General features: G+C 30.6%; 10 non-coding genes across 10 annotated transcripts; all 10 read right to left on the bottom strand.

Moving 5' to 3' along the window:
• Positions 1–1,602: 1,602 nt before the first annotated feature.
• On the bottom strand, positions 1,603–1,675 carry TRNAV-UAC (transfer RNA valine (anticodon UAC)). Its single transcript has one exon. It is a non-coding gene; the product is annotated as a tRNA-Val (tRNA).
• Positions 1,676–1,814: 139 nt separating this feature from the next.
• TRNAV-UAC (transfer RNA valine (anticodon UAC)) lies at positions 1,815–1,887 on the bottom strand. The gene has a single exon. It is a non-coding gene; the product is annotated as a tRNA-Val (tRNA).
• A 1,924-nt stretch (positions 1,888–3,811) lies between these two features.
• On the bottom strand, positions 3,812–3,884 carry TRNAV-UAC (transfer RNA valine (anticodon UAC)). Its single transcript has one exon. It is a non-coding gene; the product is annotated as a tRNA-Val (tRNA).
• A 1,915-nt stretch (positions 3,885–5,799) lies between these two features.
• On the bottom strand, positions 5,800–5,872 carry TRNAV-UAC (transfer RNA valine (anticodon UAC)). Its single transcript has one exon. It is a non-coding gene; the product is annotated as a tRNA-Val (tRNA).
• Positions 5,873–7,800: 1,928 nt separating this feature from the next.
• Positions 7,801–7,873, bottom strand: TRNAV-UAC (transfer RNA valine (anticodon UAC)). The gene has a single exon. It is a non-coding gene; the product is annotated as a tRNA-Val (tRNA).
• Positions 7,874–8,012: 139 nt separating this feature from the next.
• TRNAV-UAC (transfer RNA valine (anticodon UAC)) lies at positions 8,013–8,085 on the bottom strand. The gene has a single exon. It is a non-coding gene; the product is annotated as a tRNA-Val (tRNA).
• Positions 8,086–10,007: 1,922 nt separating this feature from the next.
• TRNAV-UAC (transfer RNA valine (anticodon UAC)) lies at positions 10,008–10,080 on the bottom strand. Its single transcript has one exon. It is a non-coding gene; the product is annotated as a tRNA-Val (tRNA).
• Positions 10,081–11,995: 1,915 nt separating this feature from the next.
• On the bottom strand, positions 11,996–12,068 carry TRNAV-UAC (transfer RNA valine (anticodon UAC)). The gene has a single exon. It is a non-coding gene; the product is annotated as a tRNA-Val (tRNA).
• A 1,928-nt stretch (positions 12,069–13,996) lies between these two features.
• TRNAV-UAC (transfer RNA valine (anticodon UAC)) lies at positions 13,997–14,069 on the bottom strand. Its single transcript has one exon. It is a non-coding gene; the product is annotated as a tRNA-Val (tRNA).
• Positions 14,070–14,208: 139 nt separating this feature from the next.
• Positions 14,209–14,281, bottom strand: TRNAV-UAC (transfer RNA valine (anticodon UAC)). The gene has a single exon. It is a non-coding gene; the product is annotated as a tRNA-Val (tRNA).
• Between the last annotated feature and the right edge of the window lie 1,296 nt (positions 14,282–15,577).

Below are 15,577 nucleotides of genomic sequence, written 5' to 3' on the forward strand. Positions count from 1 at the left end.
TTAAGTGATTATTTTTAATTTGAAGAAAACAAATATACAAAATTCTTTATTTCTAACATCTTGACCAATTATTATCTACTGTAAGTACTCTTATCAAGATCACAGTTTACTGGATTTTTTAATAAATATGGGTTCACTTGGGATTCAACTCAAGACTTTCTCCGTGTAAAGCAGATATGCTAACCACTATGTTATGAAACCACAACATAAACTGTTCTCACACTAGAAGATATTTATGGTCATCTTGACAATCAAATGCCCCAAAATCTGAGGTACACACTAAGTGATTTTGTTTAAAAATCCAATTATATGTCGCACAACACTGAATTTTCATATGTCCGCAATTAAGCAGCATGACTTAGTCATGAAAAAATGCAGAAAATATGGTCAGTTTATCGAGAACCTCCAAGTACCACATAGTGCACTAATATAGTAGGCTGAGATTTTTTTTATCTTGGCTGACCGATTCAATAACCGAAGGAGTGTGTTTGTGACCATCAGTTCTCTGGTTTATCGTAAATACACCAAATGGTCATTTAAAAACACTACCCAGTAAAACAGGATGAGCAACCAATTTTTTGCAATTGACTTTAATAATTGTATAGTGGGTACATAGATAAAGATAGTTGTAACATGGTTGACCAAACTTGCATTACCCAACATTTAAAATACAAATTTAGCAAAGAGCAATGTGTGCAATGTTGAATAAACCTGCATATTCCCATTTTAAATAAAGAATTTTTGAAGCTTTTCAAGTGAATATTTATAATTTGAAAAACTATATACACAAAAATCATTATTTCTAACATTTTGACCAATTATCATCTGCAGGTGTCACACTTATCAAAATCACTTTTCAGTGATTTTTCTTGCCATGTTACCATAAAGTGCCTGTATTACAAATACTACATATAAATAAATGCCCTTTCACAACATAACTTAAGCATAATACTCGAAAAAGACTTTAGTAATAATCAATATACTATCTATCCAGAAGTCAAATCTATCAGCATTTTTGCTAAACTTGCACATAGTAATTATGGAAATATTTATTTACATTTAAAGTAAATAATCTGGAAGTGAATATTAGCTACATCAAAACATGATTGCAGTTTATCATGCATTAATCATGCAATACCAAACCTTGGCAGCATTATCAAGTTGCTAGTGAAGTCATGTGAACAGTGAAGTCCTGGAAAGAATAGCTGTGCTTTGGTGAACTGGTGATGGAAATGTTGGTTTAAGTGATTTATTTAACTGTACTCAGTTAAGATGATTTATGGAAAAAGGTAGTTAGATATGATACTACAATTTATTTGTTTACTATAAATGAAATATATGATACATTGCTACCAATTTCTTATAAAACAAGAAGACTATTTGAATCTGCTCCAGATTTTTAATCAGTTGTTTGCTGTAATAAGTTATTTTATAATTAAAAGCTAATAGATATTAAAAATAACATTTATTTCCATATTTAGAGAAGAAATTGAATTTTGTAAGTGAACAAATGACATGTTTCACATTAAGCAGTAGCAGGTCAGATGTTATAAGAATGATAGTGAAGAAAATTTTCATAAATCATAAATTAGTGCAAAAATATGGTTCCACTGGGGATTGAACCCAGGAACTTCTGCGTGTAAAGCAGAGGTGATTACCACTACACTATGAAACCAATATGCAATACAATAACAAACTGTTCAATTTTTTGGTTGTACTGACAGTCGTAGTGATTTTTGGTAAACTGTTCCGGATTATCAGTGAAACGTCAAAGTGATTGTTCTTTCATTATATATAAAATTAGTGCAAAAATATGGTTCCACTGGGGATTGAACCCAGGACCTTCTGCGTGTAAAGCAGAGGTGATAACCACTACACTATGAAACCAATATGCAATACAATAACACACTGTTCAATTTTTTGGTTGTCCTGACAGTCGTAGTGATTTTTGGTAAACTGTTCCGGATTATCGGTGAAACGTCAAAGTGATTGTTCTTTCATTATATATCATTTTAAAAAAACAGAGCACCATATTTTTGGCAAATTGACCCAATACTTAATAGTGGTACACCTCGCTAAAGAAAGTTATAGCCTGGTTGACCAACCTTGCATAATTAAACATTTAATATTAATCTTTATTAAAAAGCAATGACTGCAATGATAAATAAATGTGTATATCCATTTTAAAGTAAGCATTTTGCAAAGTTTTTTAAGTGATTATTTTTAATTTGAAGAAAACAAATATACAAAATTCTTTATTTCTAACATCTTGACCAATTATTATCTACTGTAAGTACTCTTATCAAGATCACAGTTTACTGGATTTTTTAATAAATGTGGGTTCACTTGGGATTGAACTCAGGATTTTCTCCGTGTAAAGCAGATATGCTAACCACTATGTTATGAAACCACAACATAAACTGTTCTCACACTAGAAGATATTTATGGTCATCTTGACAATCAAATGCCCCAAAATCTGAGGTACACACTAAGTGATTTTGTTTAAAAATCCAATTATATGTCGCACAACACTGAATTTTCATATGTCCGCAATTAAGCAGCATGACTTAGTCATGAAAAAATGCAGAAAATATGGTCAGTTTATCGAGAACTTCCAAGTACCACATAGTGCACTAATATAGTAGGCTGAGATTTTTTTTATCTTGGCTGACCGATTCAATAACCGAAGGAGTGTGTTTGTGACCATCAGTTCTCTGGTTTATCGGAAATACACCAAATGGTCATTTAAAAACACTACCCAGTAAAACAGGATGAGCAACCAATTTTTTGCAATTGACTTTAATAATTGTATAGTGGGTACATAGATAAAGATAGTTGTAACATGGTTGACCAAACTTGCATTACCCAACATTTAAAATACAAATTTAGCAAAGAGCAATGTGTGCAATGTTGAATAAACCTGCATATTCCCATTTTAAATAAAGAATTTTTGAAGCTTTTCAAGTGAATATTTATAATTTGAAAAACTATATACACAAAAATCATTATTTCTAACATTTTGACCAATTATCATCTGCAGGTGTCACACTTATCAAAATCACTTTTCAGTGATTTTTCTTGCCATGTTACCATAAAGTGCCTGTATTACAAATACTACATATAAATAAATGCCCTTTCACAACATAACTTAAGCATAATACTCGAAAAAGACTTTAGTAATAATCAATATACTATCTATCCAGAAGTCAAATCTATCAGCATTTTTGCTAAACTTGCACATAGTAATTATGGAAATATTTATTTACATTTAAAGTAAATAATCTGGAAGTGAATATTAGCTACATCAAAACATGATTGCAGTTTATCATGCATTAATCATGCAATACCAAACCTTGGCAGCATTATCAAGTTGCTAGTGAAGTCATGTGAACAGTGAAGTCCTGGAAAGAATAGCTGTGCTTTGGTGAACTGGTGATGGAAATGTTGGTTTAAGTGATTTATTTAACTGTACTCAGTTAAGATGATTTATGGAAAAAGGTAGTTAGATATGATACTACAATTTATTTGTTTACTATAAATGAAATATATGATACATTGCTACCAATTTCTTATAAAACAAGAAGATTATTTGAATCTGCTCCAGATTTTTAATCAGTTGTTTGCTGTAATAAGTTATTTTATAATTAAAAGCTAATAGATATTAAAAATAACATTTATTTCCATATTTAGAGAAGAAATTGAATTTTGTAAGTGAACAAATGACATGTTTCACATTGAGCAGTAGCAGGTCAGATGTTATAAGAATGATAGTGAAGAAAATTTTCATAAATCATAAATTAGTGCAAAAATATGGTTCCACTGGGGATTGAACCAAGGACCTTCTGCGTGTAAAGCAGATGGGATAACCACTACACTATGAAACCAATATGCAATACAATAACAAACTGTTCAATTTTTTGGTTGTCCTGACAGTCGTAGTGATTTTTGGTAAACTGTTCCGGATTATCGGTGAAACGTCAAAGTGATTGTTCTTTCATTATATATAATTTTAAAAAAACAGAGCACCATATTTTTGGCAAATTGACCCAATACTTAATAGTGGTACACCTAGCTAAAGAAAGTTATAACCTGGTTGACCAACCTTGCATAATTAAACATTTAATATTAATCTTTATTAAAAAGCAATGACTGCAATGATAAATAAATGTGTATATCCATTTTAAAGTAAGCATTTTGCAAAGTTTTTTAAGTGATTATTTTTAATTTGAAGAAAACAAATATACAAAATTCTTTATTTCTAACATCTTGACCAATTATTATCTACTGTAAGTACTCTTATCAAGATCACAGTTTACTGGATTTTTTAATAAATATGGGTTCACTTGGGATTGAACTCAGGACTTTCTCCGTGTAAAGCAGATATGCTAACCACTATGTTATGAAACCACAACATAAACTGTACTCACACTAGAAGAAATGTATGGTCATCTTGACAATCAAATGCCCCAAAATCTGAGGTACACACTAAGTGATTTTGTTTAAAAATCCTATTATATGTCGCACAACACTGAATTTTCATATGTCCGCAATTAAGCAGCATGACTTAGTCATGAAAAAATGCAGAAAATATGGTCAGTTTATCGAGAACCTCCAAGTACCACATAGTGCACTAATATAGTAGGCTGAGATTTTTTTTATCTTGGCTGACCGATTCAATAACCGAAGGAGTGTGTTTGTGACCATCAGTTCTCTGGTTTATCGGAAATACACCAAATGGTCATTTAAAAACACTACCCAGTAAAACAGGATGAGCAACCAATTTTTTGCAATTGACTTTAATAATTGTATAGTGGGTACATAGATAAAGATAGTTGTAACATGGTTGACCAAACTTGCATTACCCAACATTTAAAATACAAGTTTAGCAAAGAGCAATGTGTGCAATGTTGAATAAACCTGCATATTCCCATTTTAAATAAAGAATTTTTGAAGCTTTTCAAGTGAATATTTATAATTTGAAAAACTATATACACAAAAATCATTATTTCTAACATTTTGACCAATTATCATCTGCAGGTGTCACACTTATCAAAATCACTTTTCAGTGATTTTTCTTGCCATGTTACCATAAAGTGCCTGTATTACAAATACTACATATAAATAAATGCCCTTTCACAACATAACTTACTCGAAAAAGACTTTAGTAGTAATCAATATACTATCTATCCAGAAGTCAAATCTATCAGCATTTTTGCTAAACTTGCACATAGTAATTATGGAAATATTTATTTACATTTAAAGTAAATAATCTGGAAGTGAATATTAGCTACATCAAAACATGATTGCAGTTTATCATGCATTAATCATGCAATACCAAACCTTGGCAGCATTATCAAGTTGCTAGTGAAGTCATGTGAACAGTGAAGTCCTGGAAAGAATAGCTGTGCTTTGGTGAACTGGTGATGGAAATGTTGGTTTAAGTGATTTATTTAACTGTACTCAGTTAAGATGATTTATGGAAAAAGGTAGTTAGATATGATACTACAATTTATTTGTTTACTATAAATGAAATATATGATACATTGCTACCAATTTCTTATAAAACAAGAAGACTATTTGAATCTGCTCCAGATTTTTAATCAGTTGTTTGCTGTAATAAGTTATTTTATAATTAAAAGCTAATAGATATTAAAAATAACATTTATTTCCATATTTAGAGAAGAAATTGAATTTTGTAAGTGAACAAATGACATGTTTCACATTGAGCAGTAGCAGGTCAGATGTTATAAGAATGATAGTGAAGAAAATTTTTCTAAATCATAAATTAGTGCAAAAATATGGTTCCAATTGGGATTGAACCCAGGACCTTCTGCGTGTAAAGCAGATGTGATAACCACTACACTATGAAACCAATATGCAATACAATAACAAACTGTTCAATTTTTTGGTTGTCCTGACAGTCGTAGTGATTTATGGTAAACTGTTCCGGATTATCGGTGAAACGTCAAAGTGATTGTTCTTTCATTATATATAATTTAAAAAAAACAGAGCACCATATTTTTGGCAAATTGACCCAATACTTAATAGTGGTACACCTAGCTAAAGAAAGTTATAGCCTGGTTGACCAACCTTGCATAATTAAACATTTAATATTTATCTTTATTAAAAAGCAATGACTGCAATGATAAATAAATGTGTATATCCATTTTAAAGTAAGCATTTTGCAAAGTTTTTTAAGTGATTATTTTTAATTTGAAGAAAACAAATATACAAAATTCTTTATTTCTAACATCTTGACCAATTATTATCTACTGTAAGTACTCTTATCAAGATCACAGTTTACTGGATTTTTTAATAAATATGGGTTCACTTGGGATTGAACTCAGGACTTTCTCCGTGTAAAGCAGATATGCTAACCACTATGTTATGAAACCACAACATAAACTGTTCTCACACTAGAAGATATTTATGGTCATCTTGACAATCAAATGCCCCAAAATCTGAGGTACACACTAAGTGATTTTGTTTAAAAATCCAATTATATGTCGCACAACACTGAATTTTCATATGTCCGCAATTAAGCAGCATGACTTAGTCATGAAAAAATGCAGAAAATATGGTCAGTTTATCGAGAACCTCCAAGTACCACATAGTGCACTAATATAGTAGGCTGAGATTTTTTTTTATCTTGGCTGACCGATTCAATAACTGAAGGAGTGTGTTTGTGACCATCAGTTCTCTGGTTTATCGGAAATACACCAAATGGTCATTTAAAAACACTACCCAGTAAAACAGGATGAGCAACCAATTTTTTGCAATTGAGTTTAATAATTGTATAGTGGGTACATAGATAAAGATAGTTGTAACATGGTTGACCAAACTTGCATTACCCAACATTTAAAATACAAATTTAGCAAAGAGCAATGTGTGCAATGTTGAATAAACCTGCATATTCCCATTTTAAATAAAGAATTTTTGAAGCTTTTCAAGTGAATATTTATAATTTGAAAAACTATATACACAAAAATCATTATTTCTAACATTTTGACCAATTATCATCTGCAGGTGTCACACTTATCAAAATCACTTTTCAGTGATTTTTCTTGCCATGTTACCATAAAGTGCCTGTATTACAAATACTACATATAAATAAATGCCCTTTCACAACATAACTTAAGCATAATACTCGAAAAAGACTTTAGTAATAATCAATATACTATCTATCCAGAAGTCAAATCTATCAGCATTTTTGCTAAACTTGCACATAGTAATTATGGAAATATTTATTTACATTTAAAGTAAATAATCTGGAAGTTAATATTAGCTACATCAAAACATGATTGCAGTTTTTTATCATGCATTAATCATGCAATACCAAACCTTGGCAGCATTATCAAGTTGCTAGTGAAGTCATGTGAACAGTGAAGTCCTGGAAAGAATAGCTGTGCTTTGGTGAACTGGTGATGGAAATGTTGGTTTAAGTGATTTATTTAACTGTACTCAGTTAAGATGATTTATGGAAAAAGGTAGTTAGATATGATACTACAATTTATTTGTTTACTATAAATGAAATATATGATACATTGCTACCAATTTCTTATAAAACAAGAAGATTATTTGAATCTGCTCCAGATTTTTAATCAGTTGTTTGCTGTAATAAGTTATTTTATAATTAAAAGCTAATAGATATTAAAAATAACATTTATTTCCATATTTAGAGAAGACATTGAATTTTGTAAGTGAACAAATGACATGTTTCACATTGAGCAGTAGCAGGTCAGATGTTATAAGAATGATAGTGAAGAAAATTTTCATAAATCATAAATTAGTGCAAAAATATGGTTCCACTGGGGATTGAACCAAGGACCTTCTGCGTGTAAAGCAGATGGGATAACCACTACACTATGAAACCAATATGCAATACAATAACAAACTGTTCAATTTTTTGGTTGTCCTGACAGTCGTAGTGATTTTTGGTAAACTGTTCCGGATTATCAGTGAAACGTCAAAGTGATTGTTCTTTCATTATATATAAAATTAGTGCAAAAATATGGTTCCACTGGGGATTGAACCCAGGACCTTCTGCGTGTAAAGCAGAGGTGATAACCACTACACTATGAAACCAATATGCAGTACAATAACACACTGTTCAATTTTTTGGTTGTCCTGACAGTCGTAGTGATTTTTGGTAAACTGTTCCGGATTATCGGTGAAACGTCAAAGTGATTGTTCTTTCATTATATATAATTTTAAAAAAACAGAGCACCATATTTTTGGCAAATTGACCCAATACTTAATAGTGGTACACCTCGCTAAAGAAAGTTATAGCCTGGTTGACCAACCTTGCATAATTAAACATTTAATATTAATCTTTATTAAAAAGCAATGACTGCAATGATAAATAAATGTGTATATCCATTTTAAAGTAAGCATTTTGCAAAGTTTTTTAAGTGATTATTTTTAATTTGAAGAAAACAAATATACAAAATTCTTTATTTCTAACATCTTGACCAATTATTATCTACTGTAAGTACTCTTATCAAGATCACAGTTTACTGGATTTTTTAATAAATATGGGTTCACTTGGGATTGAACTCAGGATTTTCTCCGTGTAAAGCAGATATGCTAACCACTATGTTATGAAACCACAACATAAACTGTTCTCACACTAGAAGATATTTATGGTCATCTTGACAATCAAATGCCCCAAAATCTGAGGTACACACTAAGTGATTTTGTTTAAAAATCCAATTATATGTCGCACAACACTGAATTTTCATATGTCCGCAATTAAGCAGCATGACTTAGTCATGAAAAAATGCAGAAAATATGGTCAGTTTATCGAGAACCTCCAAGTACCACATAGTGCACTAATATAGTAGGCTGATATTTTTTTTATCTTGGCTGACCGATTCAATAACCGAAGGAGTGTGTTTGTGACCATCAGTTCTCTGGTTTATCGGAAATACACCAAATGGTCATTTAAAAACACTACCCAGTAAAACAGGATGAGCAACCAATTTTTTGCAATTGACTTTAATAATTGTATAGTGGGTACATAGATAAAGATAGTTGTAACATGGTTGACCAAACTTGCATTACCCAACATTTAAAATACAAATTTAGCAAAGAGCAATGTGTGCAATGTTGAATAAACCTGCATATTCCCATTTTAAATAAAGAATTTTTGAAGCTTTTCAAGTGAATATTTATAATTTGAAAAACTATATACACAAAAATCATTATTTCTAACATTTTGACCAATTATCATCTGCAGGTGTCACACATCAAAATCACTTTTCAGTGATTTTTCTTGCCATGTTACCATAAAGTGCCTGTATTACAAATACTACATATAAATAAATGCCCTTTCACAACATAACTTAAGCATAATACTCGAAAAAGACTTTAGTAATAATCAATATACTATCTATCCAGAAGTCAAATCTATCAGCATTTTTGCTAAACTTGCACATAGTAATTATGGAAATATTTATTTACATTTAAAGTAAATAATCTGGAAGTGAATATTAGCTACATCAAAACATGATTGCAGTTTATCATGCATTAATCATGCAATACCAAACCTTGGCAGCATTATCAAGTTGCTAGTGAAGTCATGTGAACAGTGAAGTCCTGGAAAGAATAGCTGTGCTTTGGTGAACTGGTGATGGAAATGTTGGTTTAAGTGATTTATTTAACTGTACTCAGTTAAGATGATTTATGGAAAAAGGTAGTTAGATATGATACTACAATTTATTTGTTTACTATAAATGAAATATATGATACATTGCTACCAATTTCTTATAAAACAAGAAGATTATTTGAATCTGCTCCAGATTTTTAATCAGTTGTTTGCTGTAATAAGTTATTTTATAATTAAAAGCTAATAGATATTAAAAATAACATTTATTTCCATATTTAGAGAAGAAATTGAATTTTGTAAGTGAACAAATGACATGTTTCACATTGAGCAGTAGCAGGTCAGATGTTATAAGAATGATAGTGAAGAAAATTTTCATAAATCATAAATTAGTGCAAAAATATGGTTCCACTGGGGATTGAACCAAGGACCTTCTGCGTGTAAAGCAGATGGGATAACCACTACACTATGAAACCAATATGCAATACAATAACAAACTGTTCAATTTTTTGGTTGTCCTGACAGTCGTAGTGATTTTTGGTAAACTGTTCCGGATTATCGGTGAAACGTCAAAGTGATTGTTCTTTCATTATATATAATTTTAAAAAAACAGAGCACCATATTTTTGGCAAATTGACCCAATACTTAATAGTGGTACACCTAGCTAAAGAAAGTTATAACCTGGTTGACCAACCTTGCATAATTAAACATTTAATATTAATCTTTATTAAAAAGCAATGACTGCAATGATAAATAAATGTGTATATCCATTTTAAAGTAAGCATTTTGCAAAGTTTTTTAAGTGATTATTTTTAATTTGAAGAAAACAAATATACAAAATTCTTTATTTCTAACATCTTGACCAATTATTATCTACTGTAAGTACTCTTATCAAGATCACAGTTTACTGGATTTTTTAATAAATATGGGTTCACTTGGGATTGAACTCAGGACTTTCTCCGTGTAAAGCAGATATGCTAACCACTATGTTATGAAACCACAACATAAACTGTACTCACACTAGAAGAAATGTATGGTCATCTTGACAATCAAATGCCCCAAAATCTGAGGTACACACTAAGTGATTTTGTTTAAAAATCCTATTATATGTCGCACAACACTGAATTTTCATATGTCCGCAATTAAGCAGCATGACTTAGTCATGAAAAAATGCAGAAAATATGGTCAGTTTATCGAGAACCTCCAAGTACCACATAGTGCACTAATATAGTAGGCTGAGATTTTTTTTATCTTGGCTGACCGATTCAATAACCGAAGGAGTGTGTTTGTGACCATCAGTTCTCTGGTTTATCGGAAATACACCAAATGGTCATTTAAAAACACTACCCAGTAAAACAGGATGAGCAACCAATTTTTTGCAATTGACTTTAATAATTGTATAGTGGGTACATAGATAAAGATAGTTGTAACATGGTTGACCAAACTTGCATTACCCAACATTTAAAATACAAGTTTAGCAAAGAGCAATGTGTGCAATGTTGAATAAACCTGCATATTCCCATTTTAAATAAAGAATTTTTGAAGCTTTTCAAGTGAATATTTATAATTTGAAAAACTATATACACAAAAATCATTATTTCTAACATTTTGACCAATTATCATCTGCAGGTGTCACACTTATCAAAATCACTTTTCAGTGATTTTTCTTGCCATGTTACCATAAAGTGCCTGTATTACAAATACTACATATAAATAAATGCCCTTTCACAACATAACTTACTCGAAAAAGACTTTAGTAGTAATCAATATACTATCTATCCAGAAGTCAAATCTATCAGCATTTTTGCTAAACTTGCACATAGTAATTATGGAAATATTTATTTACATTTAAAGTAAATAATCTGGAAGTGAATATTAGCTACATCAAAACATGATTGCAGTTTATCATGCATTAATCATGCAATACCAAACCTTGGCAGCATTATCAAGTTGCTAGTGAAGTCATGTGAACAGTGAAGTCCTGGAAAGAATAGCTGTGCTTTGGTGAACTGGTGATGGAAATGTTGGTTTAAGTGATTTATTTAACTGTACTCAGTTAAGATGATTTATGGAAAAAGGTAGTTAGATATGATACTACAATTTATTTGTTTACTATAAATGAAATATATGATACATTGCTACCAATTTCTTATAAAACAAGAAGACTATTTGAATCTGCTCCAGATTTTTAATCAGTTGTTTGCTGTAATAAGTTATTTTATAATTAAAAGCTAATAGATATTAAAAATAACATTTATTTCCATATTTAGAGAAGAAATTGAATTTTGTAAGTGAACAAATGACATGTTTCACATTGAGCAGTAGCAGGTCAGATGTTATAAGAATGATAGTGAAGAAAATTTTTCTAAATCATAAATTAGTGCAAAAATATGGTTCCAATTGGGATTGAACCCAGGACCTTCTGCGTGTAAAGCAGATGTGATAACCACTACACTATGAAACCAATATGCAATACAATAACAAACTGTTCAATTTTTTGGTTGTCCTGACAGTCGTAGTGATTTATGGTAAACTGTTCCGGATTATCGGTGAAACGTCAAAGTGATTGTTCTTTCATTATATATAATTTAAAAAAAACAGAGCACCATATTTTTGGCAAATTGACCCAATACTTAATAGTGGTACACCTAGCTAAAGAAAGTTATAGCCTGGTTGACCAACCTTGCATAATTAAACATTTAATATTTATCTTTATTAAAAAGCAATGACTGCAATGATAAATAAATGTGTATATCCATTTTAAAGTAAGCATTTTGCAAAGTTTTTTAAGTGATTATTTTTAATTTGAAGAAAACAAATATACAAAATTCTTTATTTCTAACATCTTGACCAATTATTATCTACTGTAAGTACTCTTATCAAGATCACAGTTTACTGGATTTTTTAATAAATATGGGTTCACTTGGGATTGAACTCAGGACTTTCTCCGTGTAAAGCAGATATGCTAACCACTATGTTATGAAACCACAACATAAACTGTTCTCACACTAGAAGATATTTATGGTCATCTTGACAATCAAATGCCCCAAAATCTGAGGTACACACTAAGTGATTTTGTTTAAAAATCCAATTATATGTCGCACAACACTGAATTTTCATATGTCCGCAATTAAGCAGCATGACTTAGTCATGAAAAAATGCAGAAAATATGGTCAGTTTATCGAGAACCTCCAAGTACCACATAGTGCACTAATATAGTAGGCTGAGATTTTTTTTTATCTTGGCTGACCGATTCAATAACTGAAGGAGTGTGTTTGTGACCATCAGTTCTCTGGTTTATCGGAAATACACCAAATGGTCATTTAAAAACACTACCCAGTAAAACAGGATGAGCAACCAATTTTTTGCAATTGAGTTTAATAATTGTATAGTGGGTACATAGATAAAGATAGTTGTAACATGGTTGACCAAACTTGCATTACCCAACATTTAAAATACAAATTTAGCAAAGAGCAATGTGTGCAATGTTGAATAAACCTGCATATTCCCATTTTAAATAAAGAATTTTTGAAGCTTTTCAAGTGAATATTTATAATTTGAAAAACTATATACACAAAAATCATTATTTCTAACATTTTGACCAATTATCATCTGCAGGTGTCACACTTATCAAAATCACTTTTCAGTGATTTTTCTTGCCATGTTACCATAAAGTGCCTGTATTACAAATACTACATATAAATAAATGCCCTTTCACAACATAACTTAAGCATAATACTCGAAAAAGACTTTAGTAATAATCAATATACTATCTATCCAGAAGTCAAATCTATCAGCATTTTTGCTAAACTTGCACATAGTAATTATGGAAATATTTATTTACATTTAAAGTAAATAATCTGGAAGTTAATATTAGCTACATCAAAACATGATTGCAGTTTTTTATCATGCATTAATCATGCAATACCAAACCTTGGCAGCATTATCAAGTTGCTAGTGAAGTCATGTGAACAGTGAAGTCCTGGAAAGAATAGCTGTGCTTTGGTGAACTGGTGATGGAAATGTTGGTTTAAGTGATTTATTTAACTGTACTCAGTTAAGATGATTTATGGAAAAAGGTAGTTAGATATGATACTACAATTTATTTGTTTACTATAAATGAAATATATGATACATTGCTACCAATTTCTTATAAAACAAGAAGATTATTTGAATCTGCTCCAGATTTTTAATCAGTTGTTTGCTGTAATAAGTTATTTTATAATTAAAAGCTAATAGATATTAAAAATAACATTTATTTCCATATTTAGAGAAGAAATTGAATTTTGTAAGTGAACAAATGACATGTTTCACATTGAGCAGTAGCAGGTCAGATGTTATAAGAATGATAGTGAAGAAAATTTTCATAAATCATAAATTAGTGCAAAAATATGGTTCCACTGGGGATTGAACCAAGGACCTTCTGCGTGTAAAGCAGATGGGATAACCACTACACTATGAAACCAATATGCAATACAATAACAAACTGTTCAATTTTTTGGTTGTCCTGACAGTCGTAGTGATTTTTGGTAAACTGTTCCGGATTATCAGTGAAACGTCAAAGTGATTGTTCTTTCATTATATATAAAATTAGTGCAAAAATATGGTTCCACTGGGGATTGAACCCAGGACCTTCTGCGTGTAAAGCAGAGGTGATAACCACTACACTATGAAACCAATATGCAGTACAATAACACACTGTTCAATTTTTTGGTTGTCCTGACAGTCGTAGTGATTTTTGGTAAACTGTTCCGGATTATCGGTGAAACGTCAAAGTGATTGTTCTTTCATTATATATAATTTTAAAAAAACAGAGCACCATATTTTTGGCAAATTGACCCAATACTTAATAGTGGTACACCTCGCTAAAGAAAGTTATAGCCTGGTTGACCAACCTTGCATAATTAAACATTTAATATTAATCTTTATTAAAAAGCAATGACTGCAATGATAAATAAATGTGTATATCCATTTTAAAGTAACCATTTTGCAAAGTTTTTTAAGTGATTATTTTTAATTTGAAGAAAACAAATATACAAAATTCTTTATTTCTAACATCTTGACCAATTATTATCTACTGTAAGTACTCTTATCAAGATCACAGTTTACTGGATTTTTTAATAAATATGGGTTCACTTGGGATTGAACTCAGGATTTTCTCCGTGTAAAGCAGATATGCTAACCACTATGTTATGAAACCACAACATAAACTGTTCTCACACTAGAAGATATTTATGGTCATCTTGACAATCAAATGCCCCAAAATCTGAGGTACACACTAAGTGATTTTGTTTAAAAATCCAATTATATGTCGCACAACACTGAATTTTCATATGTCCGCAATTAAGCAGCATGACTTAGTCATGAAAAAATGCAGAAAATATGGTCAGTTTATCGAGAACCTCCAAGTACCACATAGTGCACTAATATAGTAGGCTGAGATTTTTTTTATCTTGGCTGACCGATTCAATAACCGAAGGAGTGTGTTTGTGACCATCAGTTCTCTGGTTTATCGGAAATACACCAAATGGTCATTTAAAAACACTACCCAGTAAAACAGGATGAGCAACCAATTTTTTGCAATTGACTTTAATAATTGTATAGTGGGTACATAGATAAAGATAGTTGTAACATGGTTGACCAAACTTGCATTACCCAACATTTAAAATACAAATTTAGCAAAGAGCAATGTGTGCAATGTTGAATAAACCTGCATATTCCCATTTTAAATAAAGAATTTTTGAAGCTTTTCAAGTGAATATTTATAATTTGAAAAACTATATACACAAAAATCATTATTTCTAACATTTTGACCAATTATCATCTGCAGGTGTCACACTTATCAAAATCACTTTTCAGTGATTTTTCTTGCCATGTTACCATAAAGTGCCTGTATTACAAATACTACATATAAATAAATGCCCTTTCACAACATAACTTAAGCATAATACTCGAAAAAGACTTTAGTAATAA

This window comes from Pseudophryne corroboree, chromosome 11, assembly GCF_028390025.1.
Source record: "Pseudophryne corroboree isolate aPseCor3 chromosome 11, aPseCor3.hap2, whole genome shotgun sequence".
NCBI classification, from domain to species: Eukaryota; Metazoa; Chordata; class Amphibia; order Anura; family Myobatrachidae; genus Pseudophryne; species Pseudophryne corroboree.